Source organism: Schistocerca cancellata, unplaced genomic scaffold, assembly GCF_023864275.1.
Source record: "Schistocerca cancellata isolate TAMUIC-IGC-003103 unplaced genomic scaffold, iqSchCanc2.1 HiC_scaffold_1100, whole genome shotgun sequence".
Taxonomy (NCBI): Eukaryota; Metazoa; Arthropoda; class Insecta; order Orthoptera; family Acrididae; genus Schistocerca; species Schistocerca cancellata.
The window spans coordinates 6,025,036-6,047,911 of record NW_026047099.1 but is presented as its reverse complement, the minus strand read 5'-3'; the positions used below and the strand labels follow the sequence as shown (position 1 = coordinate 6,047,911).

Sequence of the window (22,876 nt, the reverse complement as noted above, 5' to 3'; positions counted from 1 at the left end):
CGAGGCGAGGCGAGGCGAGGCGAGGAAGCCCACATCGCTACCAGTGGGCCCTCCAGCACGACACTGCCACACCCCGCACAGGCCCTCCGCTGAACACCAGGGACAAGATGCGTCCTCCGCTAGTGTCGAAGGCTACACGCGCCCAGCGAATGACAGGGGGTGCAACGAGCAGCAGTGCGTCTCACACACGCGGCGGTGCGCCCGCCAATTCGGCCGTCACTCTGCTGGGACGCCGGGCGCGCCTCCCCGCGCCGTCCTCGAGGAACTGGCGGTTGCGGAAGGAAGCGCTTTCGTCAAATGCGGCCGAAAACTAACATTTTGTGTGTTGGGAGAAAAGCCGAACGCGAATTCTGCCGTGCTCCTACATTAGATGAGCGCCAACGGCCATACCATGATGAATACACCGGTTCTCGTCCGATCACCGAAGTTAAGCATCATCGGGCCCGGCTAGTACTTGGATGGGTGACCGCCTGGGAAACGCGGGTGCTGTTGGCTCCCTTCCTGTTTTTTTTTTTTTTGTAATGTCGCCAGCCCAATTTTCAAACTACCTTTCTGTTGTGACAAAGATGCTTCCTTAAGCCTTTTAAACTACTGTAATGGTACGAAAATGCAGTAATTAACTCAGTTTGAGGGAGAATGTGCTAACCAAGTTTGCCAAGAAGACTTTGAAAACGACAAAACAGTACGAATCGGCAGGTGATTTCTGAAATACGTCACCGCCTATTGTTGTGTAGGAGTGTAGAGTTCCAAATTTGATTTGTAACCACGAATTTATTCCTTAGTCGTCTCGTCTCGTCTCGTCTCGTCTCGTCTCGTCCCGCAGACGTTTGTCGTGCTTGCGCTGTCATATGGACCACGACCCGAGCGGCAGCGAGCGGCAGTCGAGCAAAGTCGGGACAAGTCGGGACGGGGACAGGGACAGGGATAGGAATGGTGCGAATGCACTGCAAACTACGCAGACACCTGGTGTGAGGCGCGGCGAAGCGAGGCGAGGAGAGGAAGCCCACATCGCTACCAGTGGGCCCTCCAGCACGACACTGCCACACCCCGCATAGGCCCTCCGCTGAACACCAGGGACAAGATGCGTCCTCCGCTAGTGTCGAAGGCTACACGCGCCCAGCGAATGACAGGGGGTGCAACGAGCAGCAGTGCGTCTCACACACGCGGCGGTGCGCCCGCCAATTCGGCCGTCACTCTGCTGGGACGCCGGGCGCGCCTCCCCGCGCCGTCCTCGAGGAACTGGCGGTTGCGGAAGGAAGCGCTTTCGTCAAATGCGGCCGAAAACTAACATTTTGTGTGTTGGGAGAAAAGCCGAACGCGAATTCTGCCGTGCTGCTACATTAGATGAGCGCCAACGGCCATACCATGATGAATACACCGGTTCTCGTCCGATCACCGAAGTTAAGCATCATCGGGCCCGGCTAGTACTTGGATGGGTGACCGCCTGGGAAACCCGGGTGCTGTTGGCTCCCTTCCTGTTTTTTTTTTTTTTTGTAATGTCGCCAGCCAATTTTCAAACTACCTTTCTGTTGTGACAAAGATGCTTCCTTAAGCCTTTTAAACTACTGTAATGGTACGAAAATGCAGTAATTAACTCAGTTTGAGGGAGAATGTGCTAACCAAGTTTGCCAAGAAGACTTTGAAAACGACAAAACAGTACGAATCGGCAGGTGATTTCTGAAATACGTCACCGCCTATTGTTGTGTAGGAGTGTAGAGTTCCAAATTTGATTTGTAACCACGAATTTATTCCTTAGTCGTCTCGTCTCGTCTCGTCTCGTCTCGTCCCGCAGACGTTTGTCGTGCTTGCGCTGTCATATGGACCACGACCCGAGCGGCAGCGAGCGGCAGTCGAGCAAAGTCGGGACAAGTCGGGACGGGGACAGGGACAGGGATAGGAATGGTGCGAATGCACTGCAAACTACGCAGACACCTGGTGTGAGAAGAGGCGAGGCGAGGCGAGGCGAGGCGAGGCGAGGAAGCCCACATCGCTACCAGTGGGCCCTCCAGCACGACACTGCCACACCCCGCACAGGCCCTCCGCTGAACACCAGGGACAAGATGCGTCCTCCGCTAGTGTCGAAGGCTACACGCGCCCAGCGAATGACAGGGGGTGCAACGAGCAGCAGTGCGTCTCACACACGCGGCGGTGCGCCCGCCAATTCGGCCGTCACTCTGCTGGGACGCCGGGCGCGCCTCCCCGCGCCGTCCTCGAGGAACTGGCGGTTGCGGAAGGAAGCGCTTTCGTCAAATGCGGCCGAAAACTAACATTTTGTGTGTTGGGAGAAAAGCCGAACGCGAATTCTGCCGTGCTCCTACATTAGATGAGCGCCAACGGCCATACCATGATGAATACACCGGTTCTCGTCCGATCACCGAAGTTAAGCATCATCGGGCCCGGCTAGTACTTGGATGGGTGACCGCCTGGGAAACGCGGGTGCTGTTGGCTCCCTTCCTGTTTTTTTTTTTTTTGTAATGTCGCCAGCCCAATTTTCAAACTACCTTTCTGTTGTGACAAAGATGCTTCCTTAAGCCTTTTAAACTACTGTAATGGTACGAAAATGCAGTAATTAACTCAGTTTGAGGGAGAATGTGCTAACCAAGTTTGCCAAGAAGACTTTGAAAACGACAAAACAGTACGAATCGGCAGGTGATTTCTGAAATACGTCACCGCCTATTGTTGTGTAGGAGTGTAGAGTTCCAAATTTGATTTGTAACCACGAATTTATTCCTTAGTCGTCTCGTCTCGTCTCGTCTCGTCTCGTCCCGCAGACGTTTGTCGTGCTTGCGCTGTCATATGGACCACGACCCGAGCGGCAGCGAGCTGCAGTCGAGCAAAGTCGGGACAAGTCGGGACGGGGACAGGGACAGGGATAGGAATGGTGCGAATGCACTGCAAACTACGCAGACACCTGGTGTGAGAAGAGGCGAGGCGAGGCGAGGCGAGGCGAGGCGAGGCGAGGAAGCCCACATCGCTACCAGTGGGCCCTCCAGCACGACACTGCCACACCCCGCACAGGCCCTCCGCTGAACACCAGGGACAAGATGCGTCCTCCGCTAGTGTCGAAGGCTACACGCGCCCAGCGAATGACAGGGGGTGCAACGAGCAGCAGTGCGTCTCACACACGCGGCGGTGCGCCCGCCAATTCGGCCGTCACTCTGCTGGGACGCCGGGCGCGCCCCCCCGCGCCGTCCTCGAGGAACTGGCGGTTGCGGAAGGAAGCGCTTTCGTCAAATGCGGCCGAAAACTAACATTTTGTGTGTTGGGAGAAAAGCCGAACGCGAATTCTGCCGTGCTCCTACATTAGATGAGCGCCAACGGCCCTACCATGATGAATACACCGGTTCTCGTCCGATCACCGAAGTTAAGCATCATCGGGCCCGGCTAGTACTTGGATGGGTGACCGCCTGGGAAACGCGGGTGCTGTTGGCTCCCTTCCTGTTTTTTTTTTTTGTAATGTTGCCAGCCCAATTTTCAAACTACCTTTCTGTTGTGACAAAGATGCTTCCTTAAGCCTTTTAAACTACTGTAATGGTACGAAAATGCAGTAATTAACTCAGTTTGAGGGAGAATGTGCTAACCAAGTTTGCCAAGAAGACTTTGAAAACGACAAAACAGTACGAATCGGCAGGTGATTTATGAAATACGTCACCGCCTATTGTTGTGTAGGAGTGTAGAGTTCCAAATTTGATTTGTAACCACGAATTTATTCCTTAGTCGTCTCGTCTCGTCTCGTCTCGTCTCGTCCCGCAGACGTTTGTCGTGCTTGCGCTGTCATATGGACCACGACCCGAGCGGCAGCGAGCGGCAGTCGAGCAAAGTCGGGACAAGTCGGGACGGGGACAGGGACAGGGATAGGAATGGTGCGAATGCACTGCAAACTACGCAGACACCTGGTGTGAGGCGAGGCGAGGCGAGGCGAGGCGAGGCGAGGAAGCCCACATCGCTACCAGTGGGCCCTCCAGCACGACACTGCCACACCCCGCACAGGCCCTCCGCTGAACACCAGGGACAAGATGCGTCCTCCGCTAGTGTCGAAGGCTACACGCGCCCAGCGAATGACAGGGGGTGCAACGAGCAGCAGTGCGTCTCACACACGCGGCGGTGCGCCCGCCAATTCGGCCGTCACTCTGCTGGGACGCCGGGCGCGCCTCCCCGCGCCGTCCTCGAGGAACTGGCGGTTGCGGAAGGAAGCGCTTTCGTCAAATGCGGCCGAAAACTAACATTTTGTGTGTTGGGAGAAAAGCCGAACGCGAATTCTGCCGTGCTCCTACATTAGATGAGCGCCAACGGCCATACCATGATGAATACACCGGTTCTCGTCCGATCACCGAAGTTAAGCATCATCGGGCCCGGCTAGTACTTGGATGGGTGACCGCCTGGGAAACCCGGGTGCTGTTGGCTCCCTTCCTGTTTTTTTTTTTGTTATGTCGCCATCCCAATTTTCAAACTACCTTTCTGTTGTGACAAAGATGCTTCCTTAAGCATTTTAAACTACTGTAATGGTACGAAAATGCAGTAATTAACTCAGTTTGAGGGAGAATGTGCTAACCAAGTTTGCCAAGAAGACTTTGAAAACGACAAAACAGTACGAATCGGCAGGTGATTTCTGAAATACGTCACCGCCTATTGTTGTGTAGGAGTGTAGAGTTCCAAATTTGATTTGTAACCACGAATATATTCCTTAGTCTTCTCGTCTCGTCTCGTCTCGTCTCGTCCCGCAGACGTTTGTCGTGCTTGCGCTGTCATATGGACCACGACCCGAGCGGCAGCGAGCGGCAGTCGAGCAAAGTCGGGACAAGTCGGGACGGGGACAGGGACAGGGATAGGAATGGTGCGAATGCACTGCAAACTACGCAGACACCTGGTGTGAGGCGAGGCGAGGCGAGGCGAGGCGAGGCGAGGAAGCCCACATCGCTACCAGTGGGCCCTCCAGCACGACACTGCCACACCCCGCACAGGCCCTCCGCTGAACACCAGGGACAAGATGCGTCCTCCGCTAGTGTCGAAGGCTACACGCGCCCAGCGAATGACAGGGGGTGCAACGAGCAGCAGTGCGTCTCACACACGCGGCGGTGCGCCCGCCAATTCGGCCGTCACTCTGCTGGGACGCCGGGCGCGCCTCCCCGCGCCGTCCTCGAGGAACTGGCGGTTGCGGAAGGAAGCGCTTTCGTCAAATGCGGCCGAAAACTAACATTTTGTGTGTGTGAGAAAAGCCGAACGCGAATTCTGCCGTGCTCCTACATTAGATGAGCGCCAACGGCCATACCATGATGAATACACCGGTTCTCGTCCGATCACCGAAGTTAAGCATCATCGGGCCCGGCTAGTACTTGGATGGGTGACCGCCTGGGAAACCCGGGTGCTGCTGGCTCCCTTCCTGTTTTTTTTTAGTTATGTCGCCAGCCCAATTTTCAAACTACCTTTCTGTTGTGACAAAGATGCTTCCTTAAGCCTTTTAAACTACTGTAATGGTACGAAAATGCAGTAATTAACTCAGTTTGAGGGAGAATGTGCTAACCAAGTTTGCCAAGAAGACTTTGAAAACGACAAAACAGTACGAATCGGCAGGTGATTTCCGAAATACGTCACCGCCTATTGTTGTGTAGGAGTGTAGAGTTCCAAATTTGATTTGTAACCACGAATTTATTCCTTAGTCGTCTCGTCTCGTCTCGTCTCGTCTCGTCCCGCAGACGTTTGTCGTGCTTGCGCTGTCATATGGACCACGACCCGAGCGGCAGCGAGCGGCAGTCGAGCAAAGTCGGGACAAGTCGGGACGGGGACAGGGACAGGGATAGGAATGGTGCGAATGCACTGCAAACTACGCAGACACCTGGTGTGAGGCGCGGCGAGGCGAGGCGAGGCGAGGCGAGGAAGCCCACATCGCTACCAGTGGGCCCTCCAGCACGACACTGCCACACCCCGCACAGGCCCTCCGCTGAACACCAGGGACAAGATGCGTCCTCCGCTAGTGTCGAAGGCTACACGCGCCCAGCGAATGACAGGGGGTGCAACGAGCAGCAGTGCGTCTCACACACGTGGCGGTGCGCCCGCCAATTCGGCCGTCACTCTGCTGGGACGCCGGGCGCGCCTCCCCGCGCCGTCCTCGAGGAACTGGCGGTTGCGGAAGGAAGCGCTTTCGTCAAATGCGGCCGAAAACTAACATTTTGTGTGTTGGGAGAAAAGCCGAACGCGAATTCTGCCGTGCTCCTACATTAGATGAGCGCCAACGGCCATACCATGATGAATACACCGGTTCTCGTCCGATCACCGAAGTTAAGCATCATCGGGCCCGGCTAGTACTTGGATGGGTGACCGCCTGGGAAACGCGGGTGCTGTTGGCTCCCTTCCTGTTTTTTTTTTTTGTAATGTTGCCAGCCCAATTTTCAAACTACCTTTCTGTTGTGACAAAGATGCTTCCTTAAGCCTTTTAAACTACTGTAATGGTACGAAAATGCAGTAATTAACTCAGTTTGAGGGAGAATGTGCTAACCAAGTTTGCCAAGAAGACTTTGAAAACGACAAAACAGTACGGATCGGCAGGTGATTTATGAAATACGTCACCGCCTATTGTTGTGTAGGAGTGTAGAGTTCCAAATTTGATTTGTAACCACGAATTTATTCCTTAGTCGTCTCGTCTCGTCTCGTCTCGTCTCGTCCCGCAGACGTTTGTCGTGCTTGCGCTGTCATATGGACCACGACCCGAGCGGCAGCGAGCGGCAGTCGAGCAAAGTCGGGACAAGTCGGGACGGGGACAGGGACAGGGATAGGAATGGTGCGAATGCACTGCAAACTACGCAGACACCTGGTGTGAGGCGAGGCGAGGCGAGGCGAGGCGAGGCGAGGAAGCCCACATCGCTACCAGTGGGCCCTCCAGCACGACACTGCCACACCCCGCACAGGCCCTCCGCTGAACACCAGGGACAAGATGCGTCCTCCGCTAGTGTCGAAGGCTACACGCGCCCAGCGAATGACAGGGGGTGCAACGAGCAGCAGTGCGTCTCACACACGCGGCGGTGCGCCCGCCAATTCGGCCGTCACTCTGCTGGGACGCCGGGCGCGCCTCCCCGCGCCGTCCTCGAGGAACTGGCGGTTGCGGAAGGAAGCGCTTTCGTCAAATGCGGCCGAAAACTAACATTTTGTGTGTTGGGAGAAAAGCCGAACGCGAATTCTGCCGTGCTCCTACATTAGATGAGCGCCAACGGCCATACCATGATGAATACACCGGTTCTCGTCCGATCACCGAAGTTAAGCATCATCGGGCCCGGCAAGTACTTGGATGGGTGACCGCCTGGGAAACCCGGGTGCTGCTGGCTCCCTTCCTGTTTTTTTTTAGTTATGTCGCCAGCCCAATTTTCAAACTACCTTTCTGTTGTGACAAAGATGCTTCCTTAAGCCTTTTAAACTACTGTAATGGTACGAAAATGCAGTAATTAACTCAGTTTGAGGGAGAATGTGCTAACCAAGTTAGCCAAGAAGACTTTGAAAACGACAAAACAGTACGAATCGGCAGGTGATTTCCGAAATACGTCACCGCCTATTGTTGTGTAGGAGTGTAGAGTTCCAAATTTGATTTGTAACCACGAATTTATTCCTTAGTCGTCTCGTCTCGTCTCGTCTCGTCTCGTCCCGCAGACGTTTGTCGTGCTTGCGCTGTCATATGGACCACGACCCGAGCGGCAGCGAGCGGCAGTCGAGCAAAGTCGGGACAAGTCGGGACGGGGACAGGGACAGGGATAGGAATGGTGCGAATGCACTGCAAACTACGCAGACACCTGGTGTGAGGCGCGGCGAGGCGAGGCGAGGCGAGGCGAGGAAGCCCACATCGCTACCAGTGGGCCCTCCAGCACGACACTGCCACACCCCGCACAGGCCCTCCGCTGAACACCAGGGACAAGATGCGTCCTCCGCTAGTGTCGAAGGCTACACGCGCCCAGCGAATGACAGGGGGTGCAACGAGCAGCAGTGCGTCTCACACACGTGGCGGTGCGCCCGCCAATTCGGCCGTCACTCTGCTGGGACGCCGGGCGCGCCTCCCCGCGCCGTCCTCGAGGAACTGGCGGTTGCGGAAGGAAGCGCTTTCGTCAAATGCGGCCGAAAACTAACATTTTGTGTGTTGGGAGAAAAGCCGAACGCGAATTCTGCCGTGCTCCTACATTAGATGAGCGCCAACGGCCATACCATGATGAATACACCGGTTCTCGTCCGATCACCGAAGTTAAGCATCATCGGGCCCGGCTAGTACTTGGATGGGTGACCGCCTGGGAAACGCGGGTGCTGTTGGCTCCCTTCCTGTTTTTTTTTTTTTGTAATGTTGCCAGCCCAATTTTCAAACTACCTTTCTGTTGTGACAAAGATGCTTCCTTAAGCCTTTTAAACTACTGTAATGGTACGAAAATGCAGTAATTAACTCAGTTTGAGGGAGAATGTGCTAACCAAGTTTGCCAAGAAGACTTTGAAAACGACAAAACAGTACGAATCGGCAGGTGATTTATGAAATACGTCACCGCCTATTGTTGTGTAGGAGTGTAGAGTTCCAAATTTGATTTGTAACCACGAATTTATTCCTTAGTCGTCTCGTCTCGTCTCGTCTCGTCTCGTCCCGCAGACGTTTGTCGTGCTTGCGCTGTCATATGGACCACGACCCGAGCGGCAGCGAGCGGCAGTCGAGCAAAGTCGGGACAAGTCGGGACGGGGACAGGGACAGGGATAGGAATGGTGCGAATGCACTGCAAACTACGCAGACACCTGGTGTGAGGCGAGGCGAGGCGAGGCGAGGAAGCCCACATCGCTACCAGTGGGCCCTCCAGCACGACACTGCCACACCCCGCACAGGCCCTCCGCTGAACACCAGGGACAAGATGCGTCCTCCGCTAGTGTCGAAGGCTACACGCGCCCAGCGAATGACAGGGGGTGCAACGAGCAGCAGTGCGTCTCACACACGCGGCGGTGCGCCCGCCAATTCGGCCGTCACTCTGCTGGGACGCCGGGCGCGCCTCCCCGCGCCGTCCTCGAGGAACTGGCGGTTGCGGAAGGAAGCGCTTTCGTCAAATGCGGCCGAAAACTAACATTTTGTGTGTTGGGAGAAAAGCCGAACGCGAATTCTGCCGTGCTCCTACATTAGATGAGCGCCAACGGCCATACCATGATGAATACACCGGTTCTCGTCCGATCACCGAAGTTAAGCATCATCGGGCCCGGCAAGTACTTGGATGGGTGACCGCCTGGGAAACCCGGGTGCTGTTGGCTCCCTTCCTGTTTTTTTTTTGTTATGTCGCCATCCCAATTTTCAAACTACCTTTCTGTTGTGACAAAGATGCTTCCTTAAGCATTTTAAACTACTGTAATGGTACGAAAATGCAGTAATTAACTCAGTTTGAGGGAGAATGTGCTAACCAAGTTTGCCAAGAAGACTTTGAAAACGACAAAACAGTACGAATTGGCAGGTGATTTCTGAAATACGTCACCGCCTATTGTTGTGTAGGAGTGTAGAGTTCCAAATTTGATTTGTAACCACGAATATATTCCTTAGTCTTCTCGTCTCGTCTCGTCTCGTCTCGTCCCGCAGACGTTTGTCGTGCTTGCGCTGTCATATGGACCACGACCCGAGCGGCAGCGAGCGGCAGTCGAGCAAAGTCGGGACAAGTCGGGACGGGGACAGGGACAGGGATAGGAATGGTGCGAATGCACTGCAAACTACGCAGACACCTGGTGTGAGGCGAGGCGAGGCGAGGCGAGGCGAGGCGAGGAAGCCCACATCGCTACCAGTGGGCCCTCCAGCACGACACTGCCACACCCCGCACAGGCCCTCCGCTGAACACCAGGGACAAGATGCGTCCTCCGCTAGTGTCGAAGGCTACACGCGCCCAGCGAATGACAGGGGGTGCAACGAGCAGCAGTGCGTCTCACACACGCGGCGGTGCGCCCGCCAATTCGGCCGTCACTCTGCTGGGACGCCGGGCGCGCCTCCCCGCGCCGTCCTCGAGGAACTGGCGGTTGCGGAAGGAAGCGCTTTCGTCAAATGCGGCCGAAAACTAACATTTTGTGTGTGTGAGAAAAGCCGAACGCGAATTCTGCCGTGCTCCTACATTAGATGAGCGCCAACGGCCATACCATGATGAATACACCGGTTCTCGTCCGATCACCGAAGTTAAGCATCATCGGGCCCGGCTAGTACTTGGATGGGTGACCGCCTGGGAAACCCGGGTGCTGTTGGCTCCCTTCCTGTTTTTTTTTTTGTTATGTCGCCATCCCAATTTTCAAACTACCTTTCTGTTGTGACAAAGATGCTTCCTTAAGCATTTTAAACTACTGTAATGGTACGAAAATGCAGTAATTAACTCAGTTTGAGGGAGAATGTGCTAACCAAGTTTGCCAAGAAGACTTTGAAAACGACAAAACAGTACGAATTGGCAGGTGATTTCTGAAATACGTCACCGCCTATTGTTGTGTAGGAGTGTAGAGTTCCAAATTTGATTTGTAACCACGAATATATTCCTTAGTCTTCTCGTCTCGTCTCGTCTCGTCTCGTCCCGCAGACGTTTGTCGTGCTTGCGCTGTCATATGGACCACGACCCGAGCGGCAGCGAGCGGCAGTCGAGCAAAGTCGGGACAAGTCGGGACGGGGACAGGGACAGGGATAGGAATGGTGCGAATGCACTGCAAACTACGCAGACACCTGGTGTGAGGCGAGGCGAGGCGAGGCGAGGAAGCCCACATCGCTACCAGTGGGCCCTCCAGCACGACACTGCCACACCCCGCACAGGCCCTCCGCTGAACACCAGGGACAAGATGCGTCCTCCGCTAGTGTCGAAGGCTACACGCGCCCAGCGAATGACAGGGGGTGCAACGAGCAGCAGTGCGTCTCACACACGCGGCGGTGCGCCCGCCAATTCGGCCGTCACTCTGCTGGGACGCCGGGCGCGCCTCCCCGCGCCGTCCTCGAGGAACTGGCGGTTGCGGAAGGAAGCGCTTTCGTCAAATGCGGCCGAAAACTAACATTTTGTGTGTGTGAGAAAAGCCGAACGCGAATTCTGCCGTGCTCCTACATTAGATGAGCGCCAACGGCCATACCATGATGAATACACCGGTTCTCGTCCGATCACCGAAGTTAAGCATCATCGGGCCCGGCTAGTACTTGGATGGGTGACCGCCTGGGAAACCCGGGTGCTGCTGGCTCCCTTCCTGTTTTTTTTTAGTTATGTCGCCAGCCCAATTTTCAAACTACCTTTCTGTTGTGACAAAGATGCTTCCTTAAGCATTTTAAACTACTGTAATGGTACGAAAATGCAGTAATTAACTCAGTTTGAGGGAGAATGTGCTAACCAAGTTTGCCAAGAAGACTTTGAAAACGACAAAACAGTACGAATCGGCAGGTGATTTCTGAAATACGTCACCGCCTATTGTTGTGTAGGAGTGTAGAGTTCCAAATTTGATTTGTAACCACGAATATATTCCTTAGTCTTCTCGTCTCGTCTCGTCTCGTCTCGTCCCGCAGACGTTTGTCGTGCTTGCGCTGTCATATGGACCACGACCCGAGCGGCAGCGAGCGGCAGTCGAGCAAAGTCGGGACAAGTCGGGACGGGGACAGGGACAGGGATAGGAATGGTGCGAATGCACTGCAAACTACGCAGACACCTGGTGTGAGGCGAGGCGAGGCGAGGCGAGGCGAGGCGAGGAAGCCCACATCGCTACCAGTGGGCCCTCCAGCACGACACTGCCACACCCCGCACAGGCCCTCCGCTGAACACCAGGGACAAGATGCGTCCTCCGCTAGTGTCGAAGGCTACACGCGCCCAGCGAATGACAGGGGGTGCAACGAGCAGCAGTGCGTCTCACACACGCGGCGGTGCGCCCGCCAATTCGGCCGTCACTCTGCTGGGACGCCGGGCGCGCCTCCCCGCGCCGTCCTCGAGGAACTGGCGGTTGCGGAAGGAAGCGCTTTCGTCAAATGCGGCCGAAAACTAACATTTTGTGTGTGTGAGAAAAGCCGAACGCGAATTCTGCCGTGCTCCTACATTAGATGAGCGCCAACGGCCATACCATGATGAATACACCGGTTCTCGTCCGATCACCGAAGTTAAGCATCATCGGGCCCGGCTAGTACTTGGATGGGTGACCGCCTGGGAAACCCGGGTGCTGCTGGCTCCCTTCCTGTCTTTTTTTAGTTATGTCGCCAGCCCAATTTTCAAACTACCTTTCTGTTGTGACAAAGATGCTTCCTTAAGCCTTTTAAACTACTGTAATGGTACGAAAATGCAGTAATTAACTCAGTTTGAGGGAGAATGTGCTAACCAAGTTTGCCAAGAAGACTTTGAAAACGACAAAACAGTACGAATCGGCAGGTGATTTCCGAAATACGTCACCGCCTATTGTTGTGTAGGAGTGTAGAGTTCCAAATTTGATTTGTAACCACGAATTTATTCCTTAGTCGTCTCGTCTCGTCTCGTCTCGTCTCGTCCCGCAGACGTTTGTCGTGCTTGCGCTGTCATATGGACCACGACCCGAGCGGCAGCGAGCGGCAGTCGAGCAAAGTCGGGACAAGTCGGGACGGGGACAGGGACAGGGATAGGAATGGTGCGAATGCACTGCAAACTACGCAGACACCTGGTGTGAGGCGCGGCGAGGCGAGGCGAGGCGTGGCGAGGAAGCCCACATCGCTACCAGTGGGCCCTCCAGCACGACACTGCCACACCCCGCACAGGCCCTCCGCTGAACACCAGGGACAAGATGCGTCCTCCGCTAGTGTCGAAGGCTACACGCGCCCAGCGAATGACAGGGGGTGCAACGAGCAGCAGTGCGTCTCACACACGTGGCGGTGCGCCCGCCAATTCGGCCGTCACTCTGCTGGGACGCCGGGCGCGCCTCCCCGCGCCGTCCTCGAGGAACTGGCGGTTGCGGAAGGAAGCGCTTTCGTCAAATGCGGCCGAAAACTAACATTTTGTGTGTTGGGAGAAAAGCCGAACGCGAATTCTGCCGTGCTCCTACATTAGATGAGCGCCAACGGCCATACCATGATGAATACACCGGTTCTCGTCCGATCACCGAAGTTAAGCATCATCGGGCCCGGCTAGTACTTGGATGGGTGACCGCCTGGGAAACGCGGGTGCTGTTGGCTCCCTTCCTGTTTTTTTTTTTTGTAATGTTGCCAGCCCAATTTTCAAACTACCTTTCTGTTGTGACAAAGATGCTTCCTTAAGCCTTTTAAACTACTGTAATGGTACGAAAATGCAGTAATTAACTCAGTTTGAGGGAGAATGTGCTAACCAAGTTTGCCAAGAAGACTTTGAAAACGACAAAACAGTACGAATCGGCAGGTGATTTCTGAAATACGTCACCGCCTATTGTTGTGTAGGAGTGTAGAGTTCCAAATTTGATTTGTAACCACGAATTTATTCCTTAGTCGTCTCGTCTCGTCTCGTCTCGTCTCGTCCCGCAGACGTTTGTCGTGCTTGCGCTGTCATATGGACCACGACCCGAGCGGCAGCGAGCGGCAGTCGAGCAAAGTCGGGACAAGTCGGGACGGGGACAGGGACAGGGATAGGAATGGTGCGAATGCACTGCAAACTACGCAGACACCTGGTGTGAGGCGCGGCGAGGCGAGGCGAGGCGTGGCGAGGAAGCCCACATCGCTACCAGTGGGCCCTCCAGCACGACACTGCCACACCCCGCACAGGCCCTCCGCTGAACACCAGGGACAAGATGCGTCCTCCGCTAGTGTCGAAGGCTACACGCGCCCAGCGAATGACAGGGGGTGCAACGAGCAGCAGTGCGTCTCACACACGTGGCGGTGCGCCCGCCAATTCGGCCGTCACTCTGCTGGGACGCCGGGCGCGCCTCCCCGCGCCGTCCTCGAGGAACTGGCGGTTGCGGAAGGAAGCGCTTTCGTCAAATGCGGCCGAAAACTAACATTTTGTGTGTTGGGAGAAAAGCCGAACGCGAATTCTGCCGTGCTCCTACATTAGATGAGCGCCAACGGCCATACCATGATGAATACACCGGTTCTCGTCCGATCACCGAAGTTAAGCATCATCGGGCCCGGCTAGTACTTGGATGGGTGACCGCCTGGGAAACGCGGGTGCTGTTGGCTCCCTTCCTGTTTTTTTTTTTTGTAATGTTGCCAGCCCAATTTTCAAACTACCTTTCTGTTGTGACAAAGATGCTTCCTTAAGCCTTTTAAACTACTGTAATGGTACGAAAATGCAGTAATTAACTCAGTTTGAGGGAGAATGTGCTAACCAAGTTTGCCAAGAAGACTTTGAAAACGACAAAACAGTACGAATCGGCAGGTGATTTCTGAAATACGTCACCGCCTATTGTTGTGTAGGAGTGTAGAGTTCCAAATTTGATTTGTAACCACGAATTTATTCCTTAGTCGTCTCGTCTCGTCTCGTCTCGTCTCGTCCCGCAGACGTTTGTCGTGCTTGCGCTGTCATATGGACCACGACCCGAGCGGCAGCGAGCGGCAGTCGAGCAAAGTCGGGACAAGTCGGGACGGGGACAGGGACAGGGATAGGAATGGTGCGAATGCACTGCAAACTACGCAGACACCTGGTGTGAGGCGAGGCGAGGCGAGGCGAGGAAGCCCACATCGCTACCAGTGGGCCCTCCAGCACGACACTGCCACACCCCGCACAGGCCCTCCGCTGAACACCAGGGACAAGATGCGTCCTCCGCTAGTGTCGAAGGCTACACGCGCCCAGCGAATGACAGGGGGTGCAACGAGCAGCAGTGCGTCTCACACACGCGGCGGTGCGCCCGCCAATTCGGCCGTCACTCTGCTGGGACGCCGGGCGCGCCTCCCCGCGCCGTCCTCGAGGAACTGGCGGTTGCGGAAGGAAGCGCTTTCGTCAAATGCGGCCGAAAACTAACATTTTGTGTGTTGGGAGAAAAGCCGAACGCGAATTCTGCCGTGCTCCTACATTAGATGAGCGCCAACGGCCATACCATGATGAATACACCGGTTCTCGTCCGATCACCGAAGTTAAGCATCATCGGGCCCGGCAAGTACTTGGATGGGTGACCGCCTGGGAAACCCGGGTGCTGTTGGCTCCCTTCCTGTTTTTTTTTTGTTATGTCGCCATCCCAATTTTCAAACTACCTTTCTGTTGTGACAAAGATGCTTCCTTAAGCATTTTAAACTACTGTAATGGTACGAAAATGCAGTAATTAACTCAGTTTGAGGGAGAATGTGCTAACCAAGTTTGCCAAGAAGACTTTGAAAACGACAAAACAGTACGAATTGGCAGGTGATTTCTGAAATACGTCACCGCCTATTGTTGTGTAGGAGTGTAGAGTTCCAAATTTGATTTGTAACCACGAATATATTCCTTAGTCTTCTCGTCTCGTCTCGTCTCGTCTCGTCCCGCAGACGTTTGTCGTGCTTGCGCTGTCATATGGACCACGACCCGAGCGGCAGCGAGCGGCAGTCGAGCAAAGTCGGGACAAGTCGGGACGGGGACAGGGACAGGGATAGGAATGGTGCGAATGCACTGCAAACTACGCAGACACCTGGTGTGAGGCGAGGCGAGGCGAGGCGAGGCGAGGCGAGGAAGCCCACATCGCTACCAGTGGGCCCTCCAGCACGACACTGCCACACCCCGCACAGGCCCTCCGCTGAACACCAGGGACAAGATGCGTCCTCCGCTAGTGTCGAAGGCTACACGCGCCCAGCGAATGACAGGGGGTGCAACGAGCAGCAGTGCGTCTCACACACGCGGCGGTGCGCCCGCCAATTCGGCCGTCACTCTGCTGGGACGCCGGGCGCGCCTCCCCGCGCCGTCCTCGAGGAACTGGCGGTTGCGGAAGGAAGCGCTTTCGTCAAATGCGGCCGAAAACTAACATTTTGTGTGTGTGAGAAAAGCCGAACGCGAATTCTGCCGTGCTCCTACATTAGATGAGCGCCAACGGCCATACCATGATGAATACACCGGTTCTCGTCCGATCACCGAAGTTAAGCATCATCGGGCCCGGCTAGTACTTGGATGGGTGACCGCCTGGGAAACCCGGGTGCTGTTGGCTCCCTTCCTGTTTTTTTTTTTGTTATGTCGCCATCCCAATTTTCAAACTACCTTTCTGTTGTGACAAAGATGCTTCCTTAAGCATTTTAAACTACTGTAATGGTACGAAAATGCAGTAATTAACTCAGTTTGAGGGAGAATGTGCTAACCAAGTTTGCCAAGAAGACTTTGAAAACGACAAAACAGTACGAATTGGCAGGTGATTTCTGAAATACGTCACCGCCTATTGTTGTGTAGGAGTGTAGAGTTCCAAATTTGATTTGTAACCACGAATATATTCCTTAGTCTTCTCGTCTCGTCTCGTCTCGTCTCGTCCCGCAGACGTTTGTCGTGCTTGCGCTGTCATATGGACCACGACCCGAGCGGCAGCGAGCGGCAGTCGAGCAAAGTCGGGACAAGTCGGGACGGGGACAGGGACAGGGATAGGAATGGTGCGAATGCACTGCAAACTACGCAGACACCTGGTGTGAGGCGAGGCGAGGCGAGGCGAGGAAGCCCACATCGCTACCAGTGGGCCCTCCAGCACGACACTGCCACACCCCGCACAGGCCCTCCGCTGAACACCAGGGACAAGATGCGTCCTCCGCTAGTGTCGAAGGCTACACGCGCCCAGCGAATGACAGGGGGTGCAACGAGCAGCAGTGCGTCTCACACACGCGGCGGTGCGCCCGCCAATTCGGCCGTCACTCTGCTGGGACGCCGGGCGCGCCTCCCCGCGCCGTCCTCGAGGAACTGGCGGTTGCGGAAGGAAGCGCTTTCGTCAAATGCGGCCGAAAACTAACATTTTGTGTGTGTGAGAAAAGCCGAACGCGAATTCTGCCGTGCTCCTACATTAGATGAGCGCCAACGGCCATACCATGATGAATACACCGGTTCTCGTCCGATCACCGAAGTTAAGCATCATCGGGCCCGGCTAGTACTTGGATGGGTGACCGCCTGGGAAACCCGGGTGCTGCTGGCTCCCTTCCTGTTTTTTTTTAGTTATGTCGCCAGCCCAATTTTCAAACTACCTTTCTGTTGTGACAAAGATGCTTCCTTAAGCATTTTAAACTACTGTAATGGTACGAAAATGCAGTAATTAACTCAGTTTGAGGGAGAATGTGCTAACCAAGTTTGCCAAGAAGACTTTGAAAACGACAAAACAGTACGAATCGGCAGGTGATTTCTGAAATACGTCACCGCCTATTGTTGTGTAGGAGTGTAGAGTTCCAAATTTGATTTGTAACCACGAATATATTCCTTAGTCTTCTCGTCTCGTCTCGTCTCGTCTCGTCCCGCAGACGTTTGTCGTGCTTGCGCTGTCATATGGACCACGACCCGAGCGGCAGCGAGCGGCAGTCGAGCAAAGTCGGGACAAGTCGGGACGGGGACAGGGACAGGGATAGGAATGGTGCGAATGCACTGCAAACTACGCAGACACCTGGTGTGAGGCGAGGCGAGGCGAGGCGAGGCGAGGCGAGGAAGCCCACATCGCTACCAGTGGGCCCTCCAGCACGACACTGCCACACCCCGCACAGGCCCTCCGCTGAACACCAGGGACAAGATGCGTCCTCCGCTAGTGTCGAAGGCTACACGCGCCCAGCGAATGACAGGGGGTGCAACGAGCAGCAGTGCGTCTCACACACGCGGCGGTGCGCCCGCCAATTCGGCCGTCACTCTGCTGGGACGCCGGGCGCGCCTCCCCGCGCCGTCCTCGAGGAACTGGCGGTTGCGGAAGGAAGCGCTTTCGTCAAATGCGGCCGAAAACTAACATTTTGTGTGTGTGAGAAAAGCCGAACGCGAATTCTGCCGTGCTCCTACATTAGATGAGCGCCAACGGCCATACCATGATGAATACACCGGTTCTCGTCCGATCACCGAAGTTAAGCATCATCGGGCCCGGCTAGTACTTGGATGGGTGACCGCCTGGGAAACCCGGGTGCTGCTGGCTCCCTTCCTGTCTTTTTTTAGTTATGTCGCCAGCCCAATTTTCAAACTACCTTTCTGTTGTGACAAAGATGCTTCCTTAAGCCTTTTAAACTACTGTAATGGTACGAAAATGCAGTAATTAACTCAGTTTGAGGGAGAATGTGCTAACCAAGTTTGCCAAGAAGACTTTGAAAACGACAAAACAGTACGAATCGGCAGGTGATTTCCGAAATACGTCACCGCCTATTGTTGTGTAGGAGTGTAGAGTTCCAAATTTGATTTGTAACCACGAATTTATTCCTTAGTCGTCTCGTCTCGTCTCGTCTCGTCTCGTCCCGCAGACGTTTGTCGTGCTTGCGCTGTCATATGGACCACGACCCGAGCGGCAGCGAGCGGCAGTCGAGCAAAGTCGGGACAAGTCGGGACGGGGACAGGGACAGGGATAGGAATGGTGCGAATGCACTGCAAACTACGCAGACACCTGGTGTGAGGCGCGGCGAGGCGAGGCGAGGCGTGGCGAGGAAGCCCACATCGCTACCAGTGGGCCCTCCAGCACGACACTGCCACACCCCGCACAGGCCCTCCGCTGAACACCAGGGACAAGATGCGTCCTCCGCTAGTGTCGAAGGCTACACGCGCCCAGCGAATGACAGGGGGTGCAACGAGCAGCAGTGCGTCTCACACACGTGGCGGTGCGCCCGCCAATTCGGCCGTCACTCTGCTGGGACGCCGGGCGAGCCTCCCCGCGCCGTCCTCGAGGAACTGGCGGTTGCGGAAGGAAGCGCTTTCGTCAAATGCGGCCGAAAACTAACATTTTGTGTGTTGGGAGAAAAGCCGAACGCGAATTCTGCCGTGCTCCTACATTAGATGAGCGCCAACGGCCATACCATGATGAATACACCGGTTCTCGTCCGATCACCGAAGTTAAGCATCATCGGGCCCGGCTAGTACTTGGATGGGTGACCGCCTGGGAAACGCGGGTGCTGTTGGCTCCCTTCCTGTTTTTTTTTTTTGTAATGTTGCCAGCCCAATTTTCAAACTACCTTTCTGTTGTGACAAAGATGCTTCCTTAAGCCTTTTAAACTACTGTAATGGTACGAAAATGCAGTAATTAACTCAGTTTGAGGGAGAATGTGCTAACCAAGTTTGCCAAGAAGACTTTGAAAACGACAAAACAGTACGAATCGGCAGGTGATTTATGAAATACGTCACCGCCTATTGTTGTGTAGGAGTGTAGAGTTCCAAATTTGATTTGTAACCACGAATTTATTCCTTAGTCGTCTCGTCTCGTCTCGTCTCGTCTCGTCCCGCAGACGTTTGTCGTGCTTGCGCTGTCATATGGACCACGACCCGAGCGGCAGCGAGCGGCAGTCGAGCAAAGTCGGGACAAGTCGGGACGGGGACAGGGACAGGGATAGGAATGGTGCGAATGCACTGCAAACTACGCAGACACCTGGTGTGAGGCGAGGCGAGGCGAGGCGAGGCGAGGCGAGGAAGCCCACATCGCTACCAGTGGGCCCTCCAGCACGACACTGCCACACCCCGCACAGGCCCTCCGCTGAACACCAGGGACAAGATGCGTCCTCCGCTAGTGTCGAAGGCTACACGCGCCCAGCGAATGACAGGGGGTGCAACGAGCAGCAGTGCGTCTCACACACGCGGCGGTGCGCCCGCCAATTCGGCCGTCACTCTGCTGGGACGCCGGGCGCGCCTCCCCGCGCCGTCCTCGAGGAACTGGCGGTTGCGGAAGGAAGCGCTTTCGTCAAATGCGGCCGAAAACTAACATTTTGTGTGTTGGGAGAAAAGCCGAACGCGAATTCTGCCGTGCTCCTACATTACATGAGCGCCAACGGCCATACCATGATGAATACACCGGTTCTCGTCCGATCACCGAAGTTAAGCATCATCGGGCCCGGCTAGTACTTGGATGGGTGACCGCCTGGGAAACCCGGGTGCTGTTGGCTCCCTTCCTGTTTTTTTTTTGTTATGTCGCCAGCCCAATTTTCAAACTACCTTTCTGTTGTGACAAAGATGCTTCCTTAAGCATTTTAAACTACTGTAATGGTACGAAAATGCAGTAATTAACTCAGTTTGAGGGAGAATGTGCTAACCAAGTTTGCCAAGAAGACTTTGAAAACGACAAAACAGTACGAATTGGCAGGTGATTTCCGAAATACGTCACCGCCTATTGTTGTGTAGGAGTGTAGAGTTCCAAATTTGATTTGTAACCACGAATATATTCCTTAGTCTTCTCCTCTCGTCTCGTCTCGTCTCGTCCCGCAGACGTTTGTCGTGCTTGCGCTGTCATATGGACCACGACCCGAGCGGCAGCGAGCGGCAGTCGAGCAAAGTCGGGACAAGTCGGGACGGGGACAGGGACAGGGATAGGAATGGTGCGAATGCACTGCAAACTACGCAGACACCTGGTGTGAGGCGAGGCGAGGCGAGGCGAGGCGAGGCGAGGAAGCCCACATCGCTACCAGTGGGCCCTCCAGCACGACACTGCCACACCCCGCACAGGCCCTCCGCTGAACACCAGGGACAAGATGCGTCCTCCGCTAGTGTCGAAGGCTACACGCGCCCAGCGAATGACAGGGGGTGCAACGAGCAGCAGTGCGTCTCACACACGCGGCGGTGCGCCCGCCAATTCGGCCGTCACTCTGCTGGGACGCCGGGCGCGCCTCCCCGCGCCGTCCTCGAGGAACTGGCGGTTGCGGAAGGAAGCGCTTTCGTCAAATGCGGCCGAAAACTAACATTTTGTGTGTGTGAGAAAAGCCGAACGCGAATTCTGCCGTGCTCCTACATTAGATGAGCGCCAACGGCCATACCATGATGAATACACCGGTTCTCGTCCGATCACCGAAGTTAAGCATCATCGGGCCCGGCTAGTACTTGGATGGGTGACCGCCTGGGAAACCCGGGTGCTGCTGGCTCCCTTCCTGTTTTTTTTTAGTTATGTCGCCAGCCCAATTTTCAAACTACCTTTCTGTTGTGACAAAGATGCTTCCTTAAGCCTTTTAAACTACTGTAATGGTACGAAAATGCAGTAATTAACTCAGTTTGAGGGAGAATGTGCTAACCAAGTTTGCCAAGAAGACTTTGAAAACGACAAAACAGTACGAATCGGCAGGTGATTTCCGAAATACGTCACCGCCTATTGTTGTGTAGGAGTGTAGAGTTCCAAATTTGATTTGTAACCACGAATTTATTCCTTAGTCGTCTCGTCTCGTCTCGTCTCGTCTCGTCCCGCAGACGTTTGTCGTGCTTGCGCTGTCATATGGACCACGACCCGAGCGGCAGCGAGCGGCAGTCGAGCAAAGTCGGGACAAGTCGGGACGGGGACAGGGACAGGGATAGGAATGGTGCGAATGCACTGCAAACTACGCAGACACCTGGTGTGAGGCGCGGCGAGGCGAGGCGAGGCGAGGCGAGGAAGCCCACATCGCTACCAGTGGGCCCTCCAGCACGACACTGCCACACCCCGCACAGGCCCTCCGCTGAACACCAGGGACAAGATGCGTCCTCCGCTAGTGTCGAAGGCTACACGCGCCCAGCGAATGACAGGGGGTGCAACGAGCAGCAGTGCGTCTCACACACGCGGCGGTGCGCCCGCCAATTCGGCCGTCACTCTGCTGGGACGCCGGGCGCGCCCCCCCGCGCCGTCCTCGAGGAACTGGCGGTTGCGGAAGGAAGCGCTTTCGTCAAATGCGGCCGAAAACTAACATTTTGTGTGTTGGGAGAAAAGCCGAACGCGAATTCTGCCGTGCTGCTACATTAGATGAGCGCCAACGGCCATACCATGATGAATACACCGGTTCTCGTCCGATCACCGAAGTTAAGCATCATCGGGCCCGGCTAGTACTTGGATGGGTGACCGCCTGGGAAACCCGGGTGCTGTTGGCTCCCTTCCTGTTTTTTTTTTTTTTGTAATGTCGCCAGCCCAATTTTCAAACTACCTTTCTGTTGTGACAAAGATGCTTTCTTAAGCCTTTTAAACTACTGTAATGGTACGAAAATGCAGTAATTAACTCAGTTTGAGGGAGAATGTGCTAACCAAGTTTGCCAAGAAGACTTTGAAAACGACAAAACAGTATGAATCGGCAGGTGATTTCTGAAATACGTCACCGCCTATTGTTGTGTAGGAGTGTAGAGTTCCAAATTTGATTTGTAACCACGAATTTATTCCTTAGTCGTCTCGTCTCGTCTCGTCTCGTCTCGTCCCGCAGACGTTTGTCGTGCTTGCGCTGTCATATGGACCACGACCCGAGCGGCAGCGAGCGGCAGTCGAGCAAAGTCGGGACAAGTCGGGACGGGGACAGGGACAGGGATAGGAATGGTGCGAATGCACTGCAAACTACGCAGACACCTGGTGTGAGGCGCGGCGAGGCGAGGCGAGGCGAGGCGAGGAAGCCCACATCGCTACCAGTGGGCCCTCCAGCACGACACTGCCACACCCCGCACAGGCCCTCCGCTGAACACCAGGGACAAGATGCGTCCTCCGCTAGTGTCGAAGGCTACACGCGCCCAGCGAATGACAGGGGGTGCAACGAGCAGCAGTGCGTCTCACACACGTGGCGGTGCGCCCGCCAATTCGGCCGTCACTCTGCTGGGACGCCGGGCGCGCCTCCCCGCGCCGTCCTCGAGGAACTGGCGGTTGCGGAAGGAAGCGCTTTCGTCAAATGCGGCCGAAAACTAACATTTTGTGTGTTGGGAGAAAAGCCGAACGCGAATTCTGCCGTGCTCCTACATTACATGAGCGCCAACGGCCATACCATGATGAATACACCGGTTCTCGTCCGATCACCGAAGTTAAGCATCATCGGGCCCGGCTAGTACTTGGATGGGTGACCGCCTGGGAAACCCGGGTGCTGTTGGCTCCCTTCCTGTTTTTTTTTTGTTATGTCGCCAGCCCAATTTTCAAACTACCTTTCTGTTGTGACAAAGATGCT

At 55.1% G+C, this 22,876-nt stretch overlaps 24 non-coding genes across 24 annotated transcripts; all 24 read left to right on the top strand.

The window, feature by feature from the left end:
* Window positions 1-376: 376 nt before the first annotated feature.
* Window positions 377-495, top strand: LOC126154699 (5S ribosomal RNA). The gene has a single exon (XR_007532240.1). It is a non-coding gene; the product is annotated as a 5S ribosomal RNA (ribosomal RNA).
* Window positions 496-1,350: 855 nt separating this feature from the next.
* Window positions 1,351-1,469, top strand: LOC126155696 (5S ribosomal RNA). The gene has a single exon (XR_007533141.1). It is a non-coding gene; the product is annotated as a 5S ribosomal RNA (ribosomal RNA).
* An 860-nt stretch (window positions 1,470-2,329) lies between these two features.
* On the top strand, window positions 2,330-2,448 carry LOC126154698 (5S ribosomal RNA). The gene has a single exon (XR_007532239.1). It is a non-coding gene; the product is annotated as a 5S ribosomal RNA (ribosomal RNA).
* Window positions 2,449-3,313: 865 nt separating this feature from the next.
* Window positions 3,314-3,432, top strand: LOC126155051 (5S ribosomal RNA). The gene has a single exon (XR_007532569.1). It is a non-coding gene; the product is annotated as a 5S ribosomal RNA (ribosomal RNA).
* An 853-nt stretch (window positions 3,433-4,285) lies between these two features.
* On the top strand, window positions 4,286-4,404 carry LOC126155695 (5S ribosomal RNA). The gene has a single exon (XR_007533140.1). It is a non-coding gene; the product is annotated as a 5S ribosomal RNA (ribosomal RNA).
* Window positions 4,405-5,255: 851 nt separating this feature from the next.
* LOC126154751 (5S ribosomal RNA) lies at window positions 5,256-5,374 on the top strand. Its single transcript, XR_007532289.1, has one exon. It is a non-coding gene; the product is annotated as a 5S ribosomal RNA (ribosomal RNA).
* Window positions 5,375-6,225: 851 nt separating this feature from the next.
* On the top strand, window positions 6,226-6,344 carry LOC126154696 (5S ribosomal RNA). The gene has a single exon (XR_007532237.1). It is a non-coding gene; the product is annotated as a 5S ribosomal RNA (ribosomal RNA).
* An 853-nt stretch (window positions 6,345-7,197) lies between these two features.
* LOC126154830 (5S ribosomal RNA) lies at window positions 7,198-7,316 on the top strand. The gene has a single exon (XR_007532363.1). It is a non-coding gene; the product is annotated as a 5S ribosomal RNA (ribosomal RNA).
* An 851-nt stretch (window positions 7,317-8,167) lies between these two features.
* LOC126154695 (5S ribosomal RNA) lies at window positions 8,168-8,286 on the top strand. The gene has a single exon (XR_007532236.1). It is a non-coding gene; the product is annotated as a 5S ribosomal RNA (ribosomal RNA).
* Window positions 8,287-9,130: 844 nt separating this feature from the next.
* Window positions 9,131-9,249, top strand: LOC126155738 (5S ribosomal RNA). The gene has a single exon (XR_007533180.1). It is a non-coding gene; the product is annotated as a 5S ribosomal RNA (ribosomal RNA).
* An 850-nt stretch (window positions 9,250-10,099) lies between these two features.
* Window positions 10,100-10,218, top strand: LOC126155694 (5S ribosomal RNA). Its single transcript, XR_007533139.1, has one exon. It is a non-coding gene; the product is annotated as a 5S ribosomal RNA (ribosomal RNA).
* An 841-nt stretch (window positions 10,219-11,059) lies between these two features.
* LOC126154750 (5S ribosomal RNA) lies at window positions 11,060-11,178 on the top strand. The gene has a single exon (XR_007532288.1). It is a non-coding gene; the product is annotated as a 5S ribosomal RNA (ribosomal RNA).
* An 850-nt stretch (window positions 11,179-12,028) lies between these two features.
* On the top strand, window positions 12,029-12,147 carry LOC126154749 (5S ribosomal RNA). The gene has a single exon (XR_007532287.1). It is a non-coding gene; the product is annotated as a 5S ribosomal RNA (ribosomal RNA).
* An 851-nt stretch (window positions 12,148-12,998) lies between these two features.
* On the top strand, window positions 12,999-13,117 carry LOC126154694 (5S ribosomal RNA). The gene has a single exon (XR_007532235.1). It is a non-coding gene; the product is annotated as a 5S ribosomal RNA (ribosomal RNA).
* Window positions 13,118-13,970: 853 nt separating this feature from the next.
* Window positions 13,971-14,089, top strand: LOC126154692 (5S ribosomal RNA). Its single transcript, XR_007532234.1, has one exon. It is a non-coding gene; the product is annotated as a 5S ribosomal RNA (ribosomal RNA).
* Window positions 14,090-14,932: 843 nt separating this feature from the next.
* LOC126155737 (5S ribosomal RNA) lies at window positions 14,933-15,051 on the top strand. Its single transcript, XR_007533179.1, has one exon. It is a non-coding gene; the product is annotated as a 5S ribosomal RNA (ribosomal RNA).
* Window positions 15,052-15,901: 850 nt separating this feature from the next.
* On the top strand, window positions 15,902-16,020 carry LOC126155693 (5S ribosomal RNA). Its single transcript, XR_007533138.1, has one exon. It is a non-coding gene; the product is annotated as a 5S ribosomal RNA (ribosomal RNA).
* Window positions 16,021-16,861: 841 nt separating this feature from the next.
* LOC126154748 (5S ribosomal RNA) lies at window positions 16,862-16,980 on the top strand. Its single transcript, XR_007532286.1, has one exon. It is a non-coding gene; the product is annotated as a 5S ribosomal RNA (ribosomal RNA).
* An 850-nt stretch (window positions 16,981-17,830) lies between these two features.
* On the top strand, window positions 17,831-17,949 carry LOC126154747 (5S ribosomal RNA). Its single transcript, XR_007532285.1, has one exon. It is a non-coding gene; the product is annotated as a 5S ribosomal RNA (ribosomal RNA).
* An 851-nt stretch (window positions 17,950-18,800) lies between these two features.
* LOC126154691 (5S ribosomal RNA) lies at window positions 18,801-18,919 on the top strand. Its single transcript, XR_007532233.1, has one exon. It is a non-coding gene; the product is annotated as a 5S ribosomal RNA (ribosomal RNA).
* Window positions 18,920-19,772: 853 nt separating this feature from the next.
* On the top strand, window positions 19,773-19,891 carry LOC126155691 (5S ribosomal RNA). Its single transcript, XR_007533136.1, has one exon. It is a non-coding gene; the product is annotated as a 5S ribosomal RNA (ribosomal RNA).
* Window positions 19,892-20,741: 850 nt separating this feature from the next.
* LOC126154746 (5S ribosomal RNA) lies at window positions 20,742-20,860 on the top strand. The gene has a single exon (XR_007532284.1). It is a non-coding gene; the product is annotated as a 5S ribosomal RNA (ribosomal RNA).
* Window positions 20,861-21,711: 851 nt separating this feature from the next.
* On the top strand, window positions 21,712-21,830 carry LOC126155689 (5S ribosomal RNA). The gene has a single exon (XR_007533135.1). It is a non-coding gene; the product is annotated as a 5S ribosomal RNA (ribosomal RNA).
* Window positions 21,831-22,685: 855 nt separating this feature from the next.
* Window positions 22,686-22,804, top strand: LOC126155688 (5S ribosomal RNA). Its single transcript, XR_007533134.1, has one exon. It is a non-coding gene; the product is annotated as a 5S ribosomal RNA (ribosomal RNA).
* The last annotated feature ends 72 nt before the right edge of the window (window positions 22,805-22,876 follow it).